The 21829-nt window shown below is 36.2% G+C and overlaps 1 long non-coding RNA gene across 3 annotated transcripts; it reads right to left on the bottom strand.

Moving 5' to 3' along the window:
* Nucleotides 1-1848: 1848 nt before the first annotated feature.
* LOC147843124 (uncharacterized) lies at nucleotides 1849-21818 on the bottom strand. Of its 3 annotated transcripts, XR_015495716.1 has the most exons (11): nucleotides 21677-21818; nucleotides 17289-17419; nucleotides 17128-17210; nucleotides 16899-16956; nucleotides 16434-16539; nucleotides 16080-16238; nucleotides 15285-15396; nucleotides 9833-10190; nucleotides 9555-9670; nucleotides 4222-4355; nucleotides 1849-3024 (listed from the first exon to the last, which is right to left on the bottom strand). It is a non-coding gene; the product is annotated as an uncharacterized LOC147843124 (long non-coding RNA). The 3 variants fall into 3 exon arrangements; XR_015495718.1 differs by lacking the exons at nucleotides 16080-16238; nucleotides 16434-16539 and having other exon boundaries at nucleotides 21677-21756; XR_015495717.1 differs by lacking the exons at nucleotides 1849-3024; nucleotides 4222-4355; nucleotides 9555-9670; ... (5 more) ...; nucleotides 17128-17210; nucleotides 17289-17419 and adding exons at nucleotides 18380-19947; nucleotides 20035-20116; nucleotides 20503-20606 and having other exon boundaries at nucleotides 21677-21800.
* Nucleotides 21819-21829: the final 11 nt, after the last annotated feature.

Raw genomic sequence — 21829 nt, 5'->3', positions numbered from 1 at the left:
CCCTGAACCCAACCAAGAGTGTTTTCAAAAGCACCGACTGACCCGCCCACCCACTTCCCTAAACCCAATCAACAGTTTTAAACAGCAATCCAGAAAAAGAAAAGCCCTCGCATGAATTTTACCACAACTTCAGATTTTACCACATATTTACAATGTTATTTGTTTGTTTATTGTATTTTTTGGTTTCTGTTTTTGTCTAACCCGCTTTATGGAACTGTTCTTTGCTGGACTCAAACCCCATTGTCGTGATCAACTCTCCATGTCTCAAGTCTGCTGACATACATGGCGAGCTATTGGACAAACTGGTAACAGTGGGAAAACTGTCCATACAGAAGGTAAGCAGTCAGCTGGTGAGCGCAAAAATGAATGACGTCCTGCCGCCCGAAAGTATTTGTTTTTAAAAAAAGAAATGCAGCCATACATACTTCTGGCTACATAATTCACAATCTCCAGAAACATATATAGGGCTACGTTTTTAGCAGGATCCTATGTTGTTTGAAACATATGATGAATTCTAATGTTATTCATTTTACGTTTAGAAGATTACAGGTGATCGCTCCAACTTTTTAATTCAATATCCTATGCAAATTAGTTATGCATATTCATGCCAAAAATATGCAAGTACGTTAGTATGTAATCGTCTGGTTCTATATGCACGTGTCGAAAAAAAATCTGTGTTCTTTAGCTGTTGTTTTTGCATAACTTAATTCAAAACATCAAATTTAATGTATTTTTATTGTAACAAATCAGTATTGTGATATTTAGTACACACACTGTACAAAAAGAAGAAAGAAAGTGTTATTTGTATACATTTTGGTCCAACTTAACAGGAATTGTTATTTCACAACATTCATTCCTGTTTACTACTAGTTACAGCACCAAATAAACATGAATTAACATCTCATGTCTCATAAAATAACTCAGTACGTGCTTTAACCTTGGTAATAAAGACTTTTCTCTTAATAATTACATTTCCACTATTTCTAGACATATTTTATACCAATCAACCTGAGCAATCAGTGTAATTTTCTCAGCTGCATTCTCTGGGAACCAAACCCATGACCTTGGTGCCTCTAACAGCATAATCTATTATTTGAACTACAGAAAAGTGTTTGGGCTGCGAACACTTCTTTTAAAGCTCTCCTGGAACTCAAGCTTGTCAACAAGTCTTGTGAAGAAATTTAACCATGCGAAAAGTTGATCACTACAGCATTAATTTGGTTTTCAAAGGTCTCATGAAACTAATATAATTTTTTGAGATGTTATTATCAGTACAAGGAGATCTATACCCTAGTGTGCTCCAAAACACTGACAAAATTTGCGTTTAGAAGATATAAAACTGATATAAACATGTAAAGCTCAATTGATCAACAGTTTTATTCAGGTCACCTCATACTACATTTTCTCATCACTTTATAACCAATCAAATGCTCTCTAGTATCTGACATGCCCCACCCGCTTCAAGACACTACTAATTTGCTTTTTATTTGATGCACTTGATATTAACCACTCTCACTGGCAGAGCTGTGATAAAAACTGAAAGCTACTGGCTGTTTTTTTTAAAGAGGAGGAGCAACACCATGTCCCTCTCTCTTTTTCTGTTTTGGATGAGATTGTGTCAAACATCAAATAAAAATTAATATTTCAAAGCACTTCACAGGACCTTCCATTGTTATGTGGGTAAAGGTTAATACTAGCATAATATAACATATATATATATATATACATTTTTTTATTATTATTAATTTTTTTTTACATTTTACACACAGAAATCTCTAAAACAGGGACTTCTTAGGTTGTACAATGAAGATGTAACTGTTCTGTATGAGCCTCATGAACAGACTTATGAACTATAGATTTAGTTTTATTCAGTCCAGCAATCTGGGAATGATTCTTAATGAGTAGTGTTGTCTAACAAGCCTTAGCTCTGTTAAAAGGCCACGTACTGTTTGAAGCTCAGTGCGTGCTGTATATGTTCTGCATGCCAATTTTTGATTTCATTGTTATCTGTTTTCCAGGGACGCCCGTTGTCTTCATTGACCACTGCACGCAATCAAAATAGCATCATGCTGTTCATTACAAAAGTGCCTTCTCTAAAAATAAATCATCAATACCTGACGTACATTTGGGAAATACAATTTAACTGTATATCTGGCAAGTATTGTTGTCATGCAAATCCATATACACCTCATGCTTTTCTAATATTTTTATTTAGGTGCATCAATGCCTTTTTATACATTAATGTCTAATTAGTGTTCTATTTGTAGTTTTGAGGTTATGGGAATTTGACTTAGATGAAATGATAATAAGGGAAATGTGGGTCAAACAGTGCCCCTGTCAAATCCCCAAATCCCAAAACGAGCATTTAAAGAGCCTGCAAATGTCTTCCTTCTATTCTCCCACACTCTCGAGTGCACTCATTCTGTGTTTCCTCCTATTCTGTCAATGACTGTCCATGTCCTGTTGTGACAGTCGCACGAAAGGAAGAGGGAGGTCATTCATAACAGGAAGATCCCAGCCATGTGAGCCATCTTTGATCAGTGTGTTCATATAGATGGAATTGACTTCTAGGACAATGTATTTAGATTCAATCTAGCAACTGATGAGAAAGGCCCAGCAACGTATGGGCACATATGATAACACTATCTTACATTACAAAGGAACACAAATCACAATAAACATCAGCAATTGTGTGGAAAAAAAAAAGGGGGAAAGTGTTTTGTCCCTGCAGGGCTTCAGTGAGTCACAAACCATGACGTACACTTCTGTTCTGAATAATAGAGAATGTGTAGTCTAGTTCTGTGCGGGGACTTGTCTATAACGACTTACTAGTTTCAACAGGACTCAAGCGTTTTATTTTAGACTGACAACCACTTAGATAAGTTAAATAAAATCTGTAAAGTCTGGGTGATCTGTGTGAGTCGGCCAGGCAAAATAATCCACAGGGACTGATCTCAGGAATAGGTTAGGTCTTTGCCTGTTTTGAGGAAGGGCATTCCTCATCACATGTGCTCAAACCAGCCACTGCAAAACATAGAGAGTGTCGTCTAAACTTTTGAGTAAGGACTGGTGTATGAGTGTTATTTTAATGGAATTTAATACCGCATGTCGAATGGAAAGAAATGCAGCAAAAAGTCCTACATAACGGTAATATTTTGATTACAGTGTTTACTTCAATAATTCAATAGGGGGGTTGTCCTAAAAGGTTGAAAACCCCTGGTCTAAAGCATCTAAAATTTAATGTTTTGGCACTCAAACTGACACTAATTCTGCACGTTTGTTCAGTGTAGAATGATCTAGAAATAATCCAAGACCACCTTGACATTCAATGTCTCAATTTACTAACAAAGAGTTTGCATGTTCAATGATGCAAATTGGCTAATGTAGCACAATTATCTTTTTTGCTTGTGTTAACACTTAAGGTGCATTTTGTAAATAACACTATATACAGTTATAAAAAGGCCTGAAATAATTAGAGAACTTTTGACCACTTACAGACGCAATTACAAAACACTCCACTGGATTGATTTTGTAGTGTAAGTGCTGATGTGGTTAAATTAACTCAACAGCTCCTAAAGACCACCTACTATCTGCCTACTGACTTAATTACAGGAGGTGTTGTTGAAGTTAAGCTGCGGTCACATTGCACTTTTCTCCCCATAGACTTCCATTCATACGCACGCGAATGCGTCAGGCCGGAAATGCAAGCTTGTGTGTCAAGTTTCACAGATTGCTGTGTTGGAAAGTTCAAGCTTGGTGAAATCTGACCTGCGAAATCGCACCACTAAACTGCATGAGACCAATCAAGGACCAAAACATAACTTCTCCGTACAAAAAATTTAAATATGTTGCAATCGCTTGCTTTTTTTAATGTCTAATCAACTTGTTTATTCCCGCCCCTTTTCACAGCATCGTACGAGAGAATTTCGCAGGATCAAACCCTAGTGTGACCGCAGCTTTAAACTTTGAATTGAGTTTGGTTTAAAGTGAAAAAATGTCCTCTCTATGTCACAGTCAGACCAGGTTAGCCCTTCTTACAATCCCCACGATCACCCTCACCTGAATTCTGATCAGTATCGTACCTCCACGTCATCACCGCCCATTATCCCAGCACCATAAATACACTCATCACTCTGCACTTTGCGTCCGGCCTTGTTGCATCAATGAAGGACAGCACTCTCCATACGGTCAGTGTCTAAAACTTAATTTGAAGTAACTCACCTGTTTTTAGTTATCTCCAGTGTTTACGTCTTTCTCCAAGTGTTGGTCTGTCCTGGTTCCCCATCTGGTCTCAGTGTCAGGCTCTCATTGTTCCTGGTTCCCTGTCATTCTCCTAGTATCATTCATCTGATCATCTAAAACTAGATGTAAACACAGCCTTATACGAAGTCTGCAAATAACATTTTTAAATATCTTGACATTTCTAAACAACAGCCGAGCTGTATGATGACATAAAGCATTGCGTTTATCATGCAGTAGCTATTATATCTAAAAACATGACTAATAAATCCATCACAGAATTCATGCATGAGGAGAAGCTCATCTGCACACTGCTAGCCTGATTCAAACTATTTACTCAGTGAAAGAGAGAAAAAACCATGAATTGCAGATCTGCTGTGACTACAGCCAGAGGTCACTATTAAATAATGCACAGTTCTCCCTGTCGCCTGTGGGGAGAAAAACAGATCACAGTGTGAGAACTCAAGTTATTTACAGCTCCTGATGTCATCACAAGACAAGGCATGGCGATTCTTCAGCACTTGTCAACAAGACATTTTAGTTAATGCAATTTTATATTAATTGTGTCTCTGTGCTGTCCACCTGTGGATATGAAATTACAAATACTGATGTGCTAATATTTAACATGGCTGAAGGGCATGACACAAGTTACAACCATGTGGGCTCAAACTTCAGTGTCTCAGATAGCTTTAGATTTTATAGTGGTGTGAAAAATGTTTATTTATTCATTTTCCTTCGGCATACTCCCTAATTTATCAGGGGTTACCACAGCGGAATGAACTGCCAACTATTCCGGCATTGTTTTCCGCAGCGGATTCCGCTCAAGCTCCAACCCAGTACTTGGAAACACCCATTCACGCTCGCATTCATACACACATTCATACACTATGGACAATTTAGTTCATCCAATTTACTTATAGTGCATGTCTTTGGACTGTGGGGTAACTGGAGCTAGGATAACACAAGTACACATCATGCATAAGGTCATCATAAGGTTTTTATTATTAAGGGAAAACAAACTCTAAATCTATATAGCCCTGTCTGAAAAAATGTTTTCCTCCACCATTTCTGAAGCTTTGGGAATGCAGTGAACCACAGTGAGAGACATTAACTACAAATGGCAAAAACATGGAAGAGTGAGGAACCTTCCCAGGAGGGGCCAGCTGACCAAAATTACCCCAAGAGCGCAGTAACAAGTCATCCAAGAGGTCACAAAAGACCACACAACAACATCCAAAGAAGTAAGCCTCATTGTAAACCTCAACTGCCTTAGTTAAGAAGTTTTTATGACTCCACCATAAGCACTGGCCAAAAATGGTTAGCATGGCAGAGTTCCAAGAGAAATCACATGAAAGCTAATAAACTTGTAACATCGTTGAAACAGACTCATTGCAAGTTGTTGAAAATGCTTGATTGCAGTATTTGCTGCTAAGTGTGACCCAACCAGATTTTAGGTTTAGGGGCAAACACTTTTTCACACAGGGCTATGGAGTTTTGTATTTTGTATTCGTATTTGTTTCCCTTAATAATAAAAACCTTCATCTAAAAACTGCATGATGTGTTTACTTAAATGTGTTAAGATGTGTTATTTAAATTTGTTTGATGATCTGTCACATTATAATATGAAAGACAAGCAAAAAAAAGAAAAAAAGAAATGAGCAAACACTTTTTCGCACCACTGTATATATATATATATATATATATATATATATATATATATATATATATATATATATATATATATATATATATATATTATAGAGGAACTATATTTTTACAGTTATTTTTAAGGAGTGCCCATGGCAGCGGTATGACAAGGTGCTGAGCATCTATTTTTTGCAAGCAACTGTCTAATCACTAAGCACAACAGCAGAAAACATAAAGGAGAAATTAACACTGATCAACACTGCACTAACAATATTAGTGAGAAAATCTCTACTAGTTACTGCGGATATTCTATCATAGCATAACTAAAGCACATCAAAGCACAAAAAAAAATGCTGCACCAGAGGAAACTTTCTCAAGTGTCTATACAATTAGAGCACTCAGGTTCTGCAATAGTATGACTGCAGACATGCAAGCTTAGACACGCAGTCTCAGACATGCAATCTCAGACACAACACAATCCATGTGAGCGGCAGAGGCGTTGCGAGGGGGGGCCTTTGGGGGCTCAAGCCCCTGATGTTGTCAAAAGCCCCTGATCTTTTGGAATGTGTTGCACTTAAATAAAAAAATGTTGTATAACATTTATTTTGTTATCTATGTACCAGGGGCGTTGCTAGGGTCGAAAGGGATATGGGGCTTAGCCCCAAGGAAGTTGCCCCCCCCCCCCCCCCCCCCCAAAAAGTTTTAATTCACCCCACTAATACACCTCCACTTTTATAAGGTGATCTTCTCTAATCTTAATAACAGGATTAAAAATGGTTAATAATAAATAAAGGGGTTTTTGTGACTTGTAACACCAAATAGGAAAAAACACTGATAAATCAACCCACTTCTTACTTACTAGTCTGTTATGAGCCATATCATACCTCTTGAGCCTCTTATCTCCTCTCCTGATTTGCAGTTTCTGTTTGTTTTTTGAAAATGTAATTTTTTTGCATATCTTCAAATCTGAAAATATGATTTATTTTATAGTGTGAATTGTTATCCAATGTGATACAAAGCTACAAACATGTTCATTTGGACAGAGTGATTAACTGAGGTGTAGTGTTGTCAAGATACTGGAATTTCTAAATTCAATAGCTTGCAAAATATAGATATTCAATAGGCTACTATTTTTTATATAATAACAATTCTATCAAAAATAGTAAAAAAAATAAAGATCTATATGCTAGAAATATGTTTACTTCAAATTTATTCAGAGGGATTTTTTTTTCAGTTTTCTTCAAAATAGGGTGATGTGGGCATTGTAGCACTTTAAATGCATGTAATGCCTGTTTTATTCATACTTGAGCAGAAATTCCATATATGCCTCACAAAAGTAGTAGAACATTCTAGGAAATCTCTTATATGGGTGAAGACATCCAGCTATTGCTGTAGTAGAATGACAATAAGATCTGAAAAAACATAAAAAGGCTTTAACAAATCATTTACACGACTGAGATAATAAATGTTTTATACAGTTGAAGTCAAAATGATTAGCCCTGCTTTGAATTTTATTTTATTTTTTAAATATTTCCCAAATGATGTTGAACAGAGCAATGACATTTTCACAGTAGCCTATGTCTGATAATATTTTTCTTTTGAAGAAAGTCTTATTTGTTTTATTTCAGCTAGAATAAAAGCACTTTTACATTTTTAAAAAAACATTTTAGGGTCAAAATTATCAGCCTCTTTAAGATATATTTTTTCCCTATAGTCTACAGAATAAACCATCATTATACAATAACTTAATTACCCTGCCTTTAAATGTCACTTTAAGCTGTATAGAAGTGTCTTAAAAAGTGTCTAGTCTAATATTATTTACTGTCTTCATGGCAAAGATAAAATAATTCAGTTATTAGAGTTGAGTTATTAAATCTATTATGTTTAGAAACGTGTTGAAAAAAATATTCTCTCTGTTAAACTGAATTTGGGGGAAAAATAAACAGGGGCTAATAATTCAGACTTCAACTGTATGTGTTCTTCCAACCATTTTCGGTATTTTCATAAGAAAGTCGATTTATAATTTGATGCTAACTGACATAGCATGTTACAGTAGAATATTGCTTTATAATAAGCTAGATGCATGAACTCACTGTGATTTTATTACAGAAACTGATGTGACTGACTATATCATATAAATATGCCTAAATATCTATATCATATCTAGAAAGCTAGTACAATTTACGTTTTTTGACTAATTCGCATGTATTTAAACTACACACATTTTATACTGTGGAAACAAATGCTTCATCAGTAGTTAGAACTAATCAGTTTCGCGAAAGAGTTGTATTATTACCTCATAGCTTCAGCTCCTCAAAATAATGAATGAATGAAGTGCAGTGGCGGGATTTTTTTAACACCATGTGACAACAGAGCCACTCCCACCTGCCGGTAAAAACAGGTACTGCTGAACAGCTGACGATTTAAATACCTGACACAAACGCTGCGTTAAGTGGAACGTTCGTGATGTATGTGGTAATTTTCAGCGGTAAGGTTAGTGGTGGGGTTAGGTTTGAGCATTAAAAGCATTGCATGCATCTCAGCTTACAGTACATCCAAGAAAGCATTTTTTGGTTTTAAAAGATGTCTTACAGATGTCTAATAGACGTCTTGGCTAAAGCAAGGCTAAATTTGGATTGTCAGTAAAAATCTAAGAGACGTCTAAAAAATCTAAAAAGACTACACATATAAAATCTGTCTATTTGACGACTAGTCTAGTTTTGAGCTATTCTTAGACGTCTATTAGATTTTTCACTGACAGCCCAAGTTTAGCCTTGTTTTAGCCAAGCTGTTAAAACTATTAAACACAAAATAGTTCGCTGGGATCTGTATCCAGTCTGCAGCCAGCTGTCAAAATCACTTGTGCAAGAGAGACCTTTGTGCAAAAAAATAAGCAGCTCAGCTCTCAGAACACAGTAAATATAGTAAGTGTGTTTAAGCGCGCTCACTACAATTTTTTGTTTAACTCTATAGAACTCCACATAAAAATTGGAAACTTTTTTTGCACAGACCTATCTAAAGCGTTAATAGAGCCTACTGATGATCGACAGTAAAAATTAAAGCTTGCGAAAATAGAAAAACACCAACAATCAAGAATTCATGATTATTTGGTGTCGAAAAATGTCATTATAATGGAAGTCAATGGGTCACAAGTGTTATATATAACCAGAATTGTTGCTGAAATGCTTATTAGAAAGGTTCTGACAATACTTTGACTATATAGTTTGAAAAAACTTTAATATGTTGAAACCACACATATGCCTATATGCCACACTTAAATATTCATCAGCCTATCAGAACTACACATTAAACATTGTATAATTGTGACAGGGGTTTAGTCTGTATTTATTCAGTGCAGAAAGTCTAGAGCATTTGTGATAACGAGGCAGGTCTGATTCATCATGTTCAGTGAGACAGAAATTATCTTTTTCAGTTCTAATAATCTGACAGGCCTAAATCTAGATGAGTAACATCCAAATTTAACCCGCTTTACTCAATGATGAACAATAATGATGTCAAACCAATTCCCTTAAGTTTCCTGAAACAATCACCAATGGCTTTAGGAATGACGCTTATTGGTTATGGGAATTGCAAATGTCAAAAGACTGAAGCAAAGAGTCTGTGCATCTGTGTGTGTGTGTGTGTGTGTGTGTTATCGTCACATTTACCTTTTTATAGAGCTCCTGGTTATCAGCTGCTCCTCAAGTCTTCATGTCTTTTGTTGCTCCTTTGTATTGCAGTTGCGGCTCTTACCCTCTAGCTCTGATATCATTCCTGGCAGGAACTATTAAAAGGCAGCAAAGTAAAGGGCTTGAGGAAAGGTCAAGCTCAGAGGGTGGGGAGCGGGGAATGGAAATGTTAACTGACATTATTAATTGACGTCCACATGCTGAGAATACAAGCAAGTATAGATTCTCCTTTACAGGTAATGTATGTTGATACTCACGGTATACTATATGCATCCATCATCATGTATCAAAGTAGTCTTTTTTTCACCATACTATGCGGTGCTTGGAGGAGACAGGTACCGTCCTGTAGGGTAGCCTATATATAATGCTATTAGGCTTTGGCAAGCTGCACTCCTCATTGTACACTTTAACCTTGCTGCTTTTAACTTTTTTATGATTCATCTCCTCTCCTCCTCAGTCAGACCACAGGGATTGAGTCAACTCTTAAATGTGGGTACTGACATTCAGTTATGTAAGCCAGATGAAACAGGGAGGCGAAGGTATAGTGTGTTATGAAGTTCAATTCCCATGTGTCGTGTCCAAATACCGTCCAAGGGAGGGATAGTCAGCTGTCAACTGTCCAGAAAAAATAAATACAGAGGATAGTTGCAGTGGGCGATGCTCTTCACTTCTTTAAATGACAAACAATTGATATTTTGGTAACACTTAACAATAACAGTACATGGATAATGATGTGTTAATATGTAAACTAAACATTATTCTGAACTAATGATAAGTGTTACTGATATTTTGAACATGCTTGGAATAAAATACCAACTCCTTTATCCTACTATGGCTAATTTTATAGATTATGCTTTATAAATGCACACAGTTGAATAATATATTTTATTTAATAATTATAATATTTAAAAATTAATCATTTAAAATTTTTATTTTGTATATTGACAAAGTTAAGCCTTCACTAAATAAATTGCAAATGAAAATATGTAAAACAAAAGGAATTTTTCATTTTCCTTTAGCGTAGTTCTTTTATCTATCAGGGGTTGCCACAGCAGAATGAACCGCCAACTTATTCAGCATATGTTTTACACCGCTGATGCCCTCCAGCCGCAACCCAGTACTGGGAAACATCCATATACACTCATTCACACACATACACTACAGACAATTTTGTTCATTCAATTCACTCATGTCTTTGCACTGTGGGGGAAACCAGAGAACCTGGAGGAAACACAGCGAGAACATGCGAACACAGGGAGAACATGCAAACTCCACACGGAAGCACCAACTGACCCAGCTTGGGCTCGAACCAGTGGCCTTTATGCTGTAAGGTAACAGTGCTAACCACTGAGTCGCCATGATATGAAATTTAAAAAAATTGTATTGTGTTTTATTATGCTATTAGTGTTACTTAAACAAATGACAGTTTGATGATTTCGTTTTAGATCAATGTGGTTTTAACATTAAATATTTTGATAATAAATGATAATATATTTAATATATCTTAATTTAATCTGAACTTAATTTAACAAGTAGTAGATTCGTAAATAATGATTGCATACAAATTACATAATGAAGTATGAATGTGGTATACATATTACATTTGAAATTATTATATAGAGAGTATTATTTATCATACAGTACATATTGTTTATACGTATTTTTGTAACTATTATGTAATAACATAATCTATATATCACAACTGAGGAAATATAATGTCTAAATCTTATTATCTTAAAGTAGGGGTTTGGCCTAAAAACGTGTTTGGTAATTTCTGTACTACATAAAGAAATCATTCATAAAAATAACATTACATGGTTAAAGTCTTTCAGTTTTTTTTTTCCCATTCAAGATTTCTAAAATCTGTAATTATTGAATGCCACTGATGAAGACATATTCTGCAACACTGTAAAAAAAATGTTGGGTTTCACACAGTTCATTCATGATATCCCAACACAAATCAATTTAGTTAACTTTTTTTTTTCTTTTTACAAATTTAGGTTTACTGAACATAAAAAATCAAGTACTCCCCAAAAACTTATTTTTTGTGTCGTTTCAACTCATTCAACTGCAAAAAATTGAGTAAACACATTGTCTTAAAATGACAAGTAGATTTTACATAAAATTTTAAGTGTATATATATATTGTAACTTAGAACTGTTAAGTTCACGTAACTAAATTTTTATAATTACGCAAATAGTTTATTCACCTAATAATTTAAAAGCAACGAGTTTACTCACTTTTTCAACTAATTGACTTTTACAGTGTAGATCATAATAAAATATAATATAATATAACATAATATAATATGTAATCATAAGCATACCAATAAAAAGTAATTGTAATCCAAAAATGTAACGTTATCAGAAATAACTTTAGGATCCGATTGGCCAATCCAGTTTACATGTAATCATTTATACCCAGCAACGATGTCCTCATTCAGTTGCAAGCAAAAAAAATCTCTGAAATGACATGTATATGTTTTCTTTCAGCGCAGAGCCTGCCAAGTCAATTTTGGGTGAAGACCTGTCTTGACACACTCATCTCCACATTACACAAAGACAGAGTGACAGCCTGACTCCTCTGGGACTGTGTTTTTTCTCCTGGCTGTCACAGGAGTTTCAGCCCCATCAAGTTGAACATCAGATTCTTGACAGAGAGTAGATGAGAAAGAGGCCAGTCGCTTTCCATGCATTTCTGAGGAGTGATTTGGAGTGATGTCATGCCAGATGGCTCAAAGTAATGGCCTTTAAATCTTCAGTCTTTTGGATGCAGTCCATTTAGATCAACAAAAAGCAGTCGTACAGACTTGCGTATGTGTCGTTATTTATTCGGTCGAAATAGATCAGAAAAGACAGCTGTCGTGTAGATATTCATAGCTCTTCGCGTCTCATAAAAATTCCATATACTGTAATAGAAAAGCATCCTCTGCCTAAACCCGTAAAATTGATCATTTCTTCATGTCATTGGGGATGCAATAACCCCAAACTAACACCTCAATTTATGCTGTATTTGCTGTAAGAATGTATTCTGCAATAAACCTCAGTCTCCTGCACAAGTGTTCAGGATATTATTTACTGGGTGTGCAATCTTTTGCCTGAACTAATTGAGCAGCACCGCACAGCTGCCACCCAGTTCAGATTATCACAGGAGCAGTTATAGCTGCGCTGTAATAGATGACTTTGTTAATGCAAAAAGACTATGTAAATGACTGTATAATATAGATAATGCTATTCATTTAGACTGCAAAACAGCTATAAAGGCATGATAAAATGATTGATATGGAGTTAGACAGAAGGCCAAATAACAAGTGAAAGACATCTAAAGACTTTTTTATAGAATACAAAGTGTTGGCATTATATGATTACAGAGAAGGTGTGGGTTTTCTGATGGATGTCCACTTTAAGATGGAGTAACACGTCTAATTTCTCATGTCTTCGTGATTATTAATAAAGTGGAATGTTGAAGAGCGTATACAATAGTATTTTAATGCAGCCTTTATGATACACAATGCACTTAATGAAGCTAGTGATATCACTGTGACAGATAGGGTTAGGGGTGGGGTTAGGTGAGCCCATTCAAAAGCACTGAACAGTGAAGCAGAACAGATTGCATCTGCAGCCAGACCATTCTCACATTATATGACATTAGTATCATTCTTCTTCAGAGTAAAACTGAAAAAATATGCATGTCATTGCTTTTCTATAGGCCAAATAATTTTTTCCTCAGGATGTACACCACAAGTTTAAAGACATGAGGTACAGGTGAACTGGGTAGGATAAACTGTGCGTAGTGTAGGTGTGTGAATGAGAATGTAAGGGTGTTTCCCTGTGATGGTTTGCAGCTGGAAGGGCAGCCGCTGCGTAAAAAAATATGCTGAATAAGTTGGTGGTTCATTCCGCTGTGGCAACCTCAGATTAATAAAAGGACTAAGCAGAAAAGAAAATGAATGAATAAACAAATGAATCTACTTAACCAGGTCAGGTGTCATGAAGACCTCTTAAGTCGACCCGCTGGACCCTTGAAGAATTGAAAACAACTGTTTCCTGTGGCATTTCCCATTTTAGCAGTTCAATCTTCTAAAGTTAATTCCTTTGTATGCAAGCTGCCAGTGCAGATGTTGATTTTACCAGTTTGATAAGATAGCTGAGAGTACACGAAACAGTCTTGAGTAAGAAACAGATTGTAATTTGTGTGTGCGTGTTCTATGTGTGGGTCATTATTACAGGTCTGGGGCCAGCTCTGAATACCCTAGTGGCTGTCTGACTTTTGTATGTAATGCTAAGTATTCATTGGAATACTATTCATATTTATATTTACATTAGATGTTGCCTACGCTGTTGTTGTCTATTGGAAGGAATGAGTCAATAGAGCCGCCTTTTTAGTACAGGGTAGCGCTTCTTTGAAATGAATGTGGTACCAAGGTGTAGTGGAGGACTGGCCATCCGGAGCCCAAGATATATACACATATATCCATGATCAGGAGTTTTCCTAGAGGTCAGTACCCAGTAGGTTAGTCATTTGGTCTGACCCACGTCCTGAAACACTCCCCCTCTCCTGCTTTCACTTCCATTCTAATGGAGGGAGTGATTAGTTCGTGAATGAATCTCCGCTATGAATGACTCGTGTGAACCATCAATATCCCTGCGTCTCAATGTGCATATGAAGCTTTCTGATCTAAATGTTAGAAAACATTTGTAATATTCAATAGTTTAGGGTGGTCATTATGCATTGAAGCGCAGGCACTGTTATGTTATCAAGCAAGTTACTTCAAAAACTAGGCGTTACTTCAATTAGCCAACAATAATATAATAAGTAGGTTTCTGGCACCGCAGCATCTTATTGTCATATTTAATTTACATTGTTTGCTGATTTTATTTATAAGCCTAGAAAACTAAGCCTAGAATTTGGTGCGAGTTGGTGCTACTTTGCCTCATGATCAGTGCAGTAAGGGACTGTATTATCATCAATAATGTTTTTAGCACAGCTTTTTTTCAGTTCCCCAACAACAAACTGTGCAAAAAAAGATGGTTTAGATAGAAATGTAGTTTTTTTATTGTCTATGTAAGCTAAGTGTGCAGGCTATGATTTTAAGCTTGCTGACTCAGTACAGCTGTTAAACAGCTTCAGTTTCCACTTTTCTTTCTGTTTCTAAAGCCTGGTGTACTTCATTGCTGTCAGTACAGATACAGCAACACTGAACAACCGAGTCTCTAAGATCAATACAGATTCACTGTTATCTCTAAAGTTGCAGTGTGAAGGAGTGCAGCTATCATCAGAAGTTGATTTAGCTTGAAATATCTTTGAAACAGGATGAATTTGAGTTGCTGTGGCGGTCTATTATCATTGCATCAAACAAAAATGACATGCTGCTTTTTGGAAGCCAGAAAAGACGCCAAACCCCCCCCCCCCCCCCCCCACCCCCTCTCTTTGCAGTTCTGCTGGTTTGGTGTATGCATGTATTTTACCTGTCAAGCAAAGCGAACTCTGTATTTACTTTATTGAAGCTTTTATCTCCTGTGATTTCAAGTTTTATTGCTGTTCACTCTCATCTTTAATTCCTTTTTTAGGCCACATGATCTTGTATTCTGTCTTCATGTGTGAAAATTTATTTAAACTCAAGAAACAGGCACAACAAAAACATCACCATTCAGCGTGTACAGAGATTGACATCTTTCAGGTCAGTTAATTTTGTTAAATGTAACTTACTTTCCCTGTATCAGACTCATCTGTAAAACTGGACCAGTGTCATTTTCTCCATAAATGTCCAAACCTTGGAGTTCCGGGAAGTCTGGAGTTTGTTAAGGACCAGGACATTCCTCTGAGAGATCAGAAATAAAAACATCTGGCTCTTAACTAGGAAACACAATTCCCAGGAATCTTCCTAATAAAGATTGCCATAAAAGTTGACATGTCTGAAAAAAAGCTTAAACATTATTATAGGAGTAAAAAAAATGAAAGGGCACAGCATAGAGACAATAATGAAGAGTTTGTTAAATTACTAGTACCTGCCAAAGTATTATAATAGCAAAGTAAATTACAAAACTGATGCATCTTGCCAGTACTGTCACTTATATACAATATATAATGCCTTATGTAAACTACCTGACAAAAGTCTTGTTGCCTATCCAAGTTTTAGGAACAGCAAATAACTGCATCCATACATCTCCGCAATGACTAAAATAACTTTATTAATAAAGTCATCTGTATTGGCAAAGAAAGTGTTCTTGCAGGACTCCCAGAGTTCATCAAGATTCTTTGGATTCATTCACGACAAGACTTTTGTCAGGTAGTGTACAGTATATTAACAATTAAAAAAAAAAAAGTCATATTCCAGGACGACAATGCCAAGATGTGTCAGCTCAAATAGTGAAAGAATGCATAATTTTCACACACAAATTGACCATTACCTGACATCAAACCAATAAAAGATTTTGTAAGTGCAACATGTTTAGTGCTGGATAACTACTGAGAGAAGCAGGAGAAGAAAAAAGCTGCGCTCACACAGAACGATCATATACATAAGTCAGCAGTCTGTTGTAGTCTGTAAGTCTCCAGCAGCTGCCAGAAGCAAAAAAAGGGTCATAACCTATAGATGACCTCATCCAGAGAGTGGAGCAGCACAGCATCTTTGGTGTTGATCTCATGTGTTATGCCGTTTTTCTAGGATAAAATTATTTCCAGAAAGGACATTTTAGTCTGTTATACATTGGGGATGAAATTTGCTGGTGATGATCTGGTAGTTCAGTACATAGTTTGGAGGTGGTTGAACTATCAAAGTAGGGTAAATATTAAAAAAACTCAACAGTTGAGAAGTTCAGTCGCTTTAGTCAAAGAATAAAAAGAATGGAGACTCACTGAATTCAGACTGGCTAGATGAAGGGAAAAACATATGCTTTAGTACATCACATTCCCTCTACACAGACCACTTAGTTCCTTCAAAACTCGCTTTTTTCTCTGGTGTCTGTGAATAAAAACATACCCTATTAAGTACAGCACAAAAACAAAGGTATGTTTGGTCAGTACCTTTGCAGGTACATTATTTTATATACATTTTTTCCCCATGCACTGGTATAATATGTAGCTATTTGGCTTTCTGTAGCATGTTGTTTCAGACTATTGGAAAAAACACCTGCAAATACACCTCTAAGTCTTTATTTTATAATATTATATCTGATTACATCTGTAGATTTGTATTAGAATGTATATTATCTTTAAAGGCGTCAAAAATTAATTAAAAAACAACTAAAGATTTGTACTATAAAAATGTTAGGATTTCTTAAAGCAATAAAATTGAGAGATATAATTAAAGGGTTAACTCACCTCAAAATGAAAATATATTCACCCTCAAGTTGTTTCAAACCTTAATGCATTTTGTCTTCTGTTGAACACAACCGTTAACTTAGGATGTTTTGCATATTGTTTTTAATGTACCATATGTTGCAGAAAACCCACCCACTGTATATATTAACAAAATATTATGATCACGTTCAGACTACAGCTACATGTATATACATATTACATACATAACTATAACTTTATCCAGCCTTACCAGTGTCTCTACTGCTCGTGTTTGATCAGTCCAGATGAAGGAAAGTCCTGAAGAGGTTAACAGGAGGAAAAGGTCCATCTGGCCTGGAGGAGGGAAACCATTTACTGGCCTTAGTCCAGACCCAGTTTTATTACATGTCCATCTAGATGAGCGCTCCAGACCTGCTATGAGCGGTTCTTAAGATCCTCTCCAGCCAGAAGTGTTTCCAGGTCAGCCTTGTTCACCTTCACATCTTACGTCAACCCTCAAAGAAAACAAGCAGATTTCCTGTAGAGGCCTGTACTCTGAAACTCTAGATACAGTTCAAGAGCAGATGTACAGGATGAGTCACTATAGGAACAATGAAATCGTGATTAGCATAAGTATACGCACAGTGTGGATACAAAAATTAACATATATTAGTAGCAGTGGCAGCAACTATCAAAGTTAAAATGTAACTATCAACACAGTCGTAAAAACTAATAAAATATGAAGTGACATACTTTTTTTTTTTTTTTCAAATAAACAAAACTAAATTATAGAATTAAAAAAATGAGTCGAATGAGTATATTCATATGGGTATTCGTTCAACTAAAGGAGATACAGTGGAGATCCAAGTCGACATCTTTCATTTGACATCATTCTCGTCTGAAGAAAAGCATATTTGGAAATGCACAGCATGTTTAATCCTTATTTATGTTCAAAGACAACACACAACATATAGCCCAGTCAGTGCAAACCTCTCATCGTAATCTTCACCAGTACATGTAACCTCTTGTTAGAAAGTAATTCTGTCATTCTGAGTTCATAATAGTCCAAAAGGTAATGCCATGCCAGTTTGTTTATGTTTTAGGTTGCTGAAAAAATCATTTACTCTTTTGTTTTTCTGGCTTCTCCTGTTTTTTCACGCTTCATTCCCGCGTTTGTCTGCTTCAGAAAGGATCGGATGTCAGAAGCGCTTTAATGATCACGCGCACGGTATTATCAGCTCAAGAAGTTTGTTATTTCAAATATAGACATGCGGCGGGTGCACAAGAGCTCTCTGGAGCAAGTGAAACAACTCGCGCTTTTATATGGTCTCGTAAAACAAACAGGACACTGCAGATTTTCTTTGCAAATTGTACCCAAAAAGCGGTACGGTACAGTACGGTTCACTTTTTGGTACCTTTTTACAGTGGAAACGCCATAAAAGCATACTGACCCGTACCTTACCACACAGTGGATCAGGCCATAATAGAATTTGTACTAAAAGCCACCACTCAGTGGCCAATTCTTTTATCAAAATGATCAAATCAAAAATGTTGAATAACCTTTGCTGAGGAACATGTTGTGTGGACAGATTACTGGCCCAAAGATCGTTTAAATGATGAAAGCCAATTTCATCTGATAGGCAATATCATGCTCTTCATCAAACGGTGGAAAGACTGAAGGCAGAGTGTGTTAATTCCTTCGCAAAAAGTGGAGAACATGTCATGATAGTTTGCAGCCAGACATTATTGCTAATTTGGCTTCTATTACAGCTACAAATAACATGGCAGAATGAATCCAAACATGGCAGCAAAATGCGTTTCCTTCCCTACATTCAACGCCAATCAGTTTTCTTGCAGGACAAAGCCTGAAAGCTTCAAAACCATGAGAAAGTTCTTGGGACACAACATTAACAACACGGTTATCACAAAGAACAGCCTTACCATCATATAAAGATATTTGTCAAACTATTTACAGGGATGGTTAATGTTATTCCAAATTAAATGTTCATTTTTCTGCTGAACACAAAAGGAGAGCCAAGTTTTTACAGGGGTTGGCAGTGCTTGTTCTTAATCTACTATGCATTGGTGATTCAGAGGTAATTTGACTTTTTGAACTTCCACTCGCTTCCCGTATTATTGGTGGACTTCCTCCCTCCTCGCATTCATTAGCCGTCTCTGTGAAGTGAAATTAGATTAAATTCAATGAGGGTAAGCAGAGTATGACTTGGTCACAAGTGTGTGCACGTGTGTGTGTGTGAATGACAGCTCTGTCTCGTGTGTGTGCAGTCATACATGTCTCTGTGGTTTCCTGTCAGCTGCTCTTTCTCACAGTGGCCATCAGGCCTTGACATCATGCTATAATTCTGGCTTGATGTGTAAAAAGCATGATGAACATTTCTAAAACCAGTCTATTAGCCAAAATGGACACTGTGAGAAAAAAACCCTCAGCATTAAACAACTGTATGCACTACAGCTACATGATAAAATGATTCTGCCATCTAGGAAAGCTATTAGAGGAAAAAAGCAGCAGCTGTTGTTGTTTGGCAGACTGGCAGTACATGATCAGAGCGATATTCCAGACTGCTTTCTGACAAAAGACAGTTCAGCTCCAATGTCATCCCTTTGCCATTATAATTACAAGTGTAGCTCTGGAGACCTGGAACGGAGCATTACCGGAAGGATAGCAAAGGAAAGCGACGTCCACTTTGAGCCACATTACCATAAATAATGGAGACCTAACGGCTCAGGATTGAAAACAAAAATATAAAATGTACCTCTAATGAAGGATTAGAGAGAGAACATTTATAGTACACTGCATTTAGATGGATTTTTTTGTTGTCGTTTGCATGTTAAAAACAAATTTGATTATGATTATTCATGTGTGTGGCTTCAGGGCAAGGGTACGGAAACACATAGTCTACTGAAAACAGGATGGTGCTCAGTGGGCAGGCCGGATGTGAAGGGGCGAGAGCAGGTGGCAGTCAAACCTCTATTGTTAAGGGAAAAAAATGGTGAAACTTGTCATTTAACACCTCACGGAAGCACAGAGGAGGAACAGACCACCATGATGACCGCATGAGAGGTCCACCATCTGGAGAAATGAACAGAAAGCACTAGGAATGTTAAAGGGAATGTGCACACAATAATGAAAATTTGCTGTTAATTTATTCATACTCACCTTCTTGCAGGGATGATGTAAATAACTTATTCTTCAGAAAAACTCACCATAGGCATTGGTGAATTAAAATGCATGTCAACAGCTAACAGCATTTTGAAAAAAAAAATATGCAGGCTAAACTACATTTATACATATATATTAATATGAAAATGATCAGTCAATGCAAGAAATTAAACATCATTTACAGTATAATCATGAGCAGGTTCACAGCTATAGAAATCTAACGAACAATATGTAAATCACATGTTTAGCATACAATTGGGATATCACAGATATAAAAAAACGAAATTTAATGTACATTTATTTACTTAATCCCAGGATTATTTACATTAAAGTTGATGTTTAGCTGCACCATATTGGTGTTTCATAACATCTAGCTTTTTATGAGGTGAGTTGTTAGCCCAATGCTCAACCCCAAACCTGGAGGACCAGGACATATATGCATACACTATGGACAATTTAACTTACCCAATTCACCTACAGCACGTCTTTGGACTGTGGGGTGAACATGAACATGCAAAGTCCACACTGAAATGCCAACCCAGCCAGGGCTCGAACCAGCGACCTTCTTGCTGTGAGGTGACAGTGCTACCCAATGAGCCACCGTGTCACCCGCAATGTACATTTACATAGTATAATTTCAAAATATTGCACATATGCCGATGTACATATAATAATTTTCAGCTATTAGAAACACTCAAGATATATCAGTAGTTTAAGAATTTGAGGTTTTACATTTAGGCTATGTGTGCTTTTGAATTGCATTATAGAATCTTAATCTCTCCTCTAACAACTTTTGATGTTGAAAAGTTTGAAAAAGTTACTTTTATTTACGGTTTAATAGTTTGAAGTGATACATTGTCTGCTTGATGACACAACCCCCACTACCCTTTCTATTATTTTATTGACTTAATACTCTAAATAGGCCAAGTATATATTATAAAATATATCGTTTCAATCCAAAATGTTAGTAAAAGACACTTTGTTATACTGCAGAGTTGAATTTTCAACATAAAAATACGAGAGATGTCAACCTCCCATAATGCAATTCGCAACCGTAAATAAACGGAAAAAACATCATAGCATATGTTATCTGTGTAGGATTTCAATATCTTGAGCACGAGGATGATAACTATTTTATTGTTAAAATGTTCAGCTTCTTACAAAGACTAATCTTTTGGTAACGCTGCGTTACCAATCTTTTCGCTTCATAAACACCTAAATCAGGGGTTCTCAATCTCGGTCCTGCAGATTTTGGCTCCAACTCCAATCAGACACACCTGTGCAAGCTAATCAAGCTCTTACTAGGCTTTCTAGAAACATCTTTGCAGGTCTGTTGAGGCAAGTTGGAGCAAAAATCTGCAGGACGCCGAGTTTGAGAACCGCTGACATAAATTAATCATTAGGAACCACAAATACTATTGGAGTTTTTTAGTTTCACCAGTTAATATATCATTAACTTATAAATGTATGAATCACCAAACACCAAAAATCGTACTTAATGTTCTTCCGAAGAAAGCAAAAAGTCACTTACATCTTGTACGTCGTCAGTAAATTAGCAACACAGAGTCGTTTTAGAGTGAAGATCTAGTTTATATTTTAAAATGCAATGTATTAATGAATCATATTTTTATATACTTACGATATTACATGAGGTTTTTCAGTCTTTTAGATACCATGTCCTCATTTGAAACCCTTTGACATTATAAAATGTATGAAAATATAAAATAAGGCGTTGACCAGTACTTCTCCGAGCAGTTCACATTATTTACAGATGTCCTGCTGCCACCTAGTG

Source organism: Danio rerio, chromosome 7 (assembly GCF_052040795.2).
Source record: "Danio rerio strain M-AB ecotype USA chromosome 7, GRCz13ab, whole genome shotgun sequence".
In the NCBI taxonomy this organism is placed as follows: Eukaryota; Metazoa; Chordata; class Actinopteri; order Cypriniformes; family Danionidae; genus Danio; species Danio rerio.
This window is presented reverse-complemented; position numbering and strand designations above follow the sequence as displayed.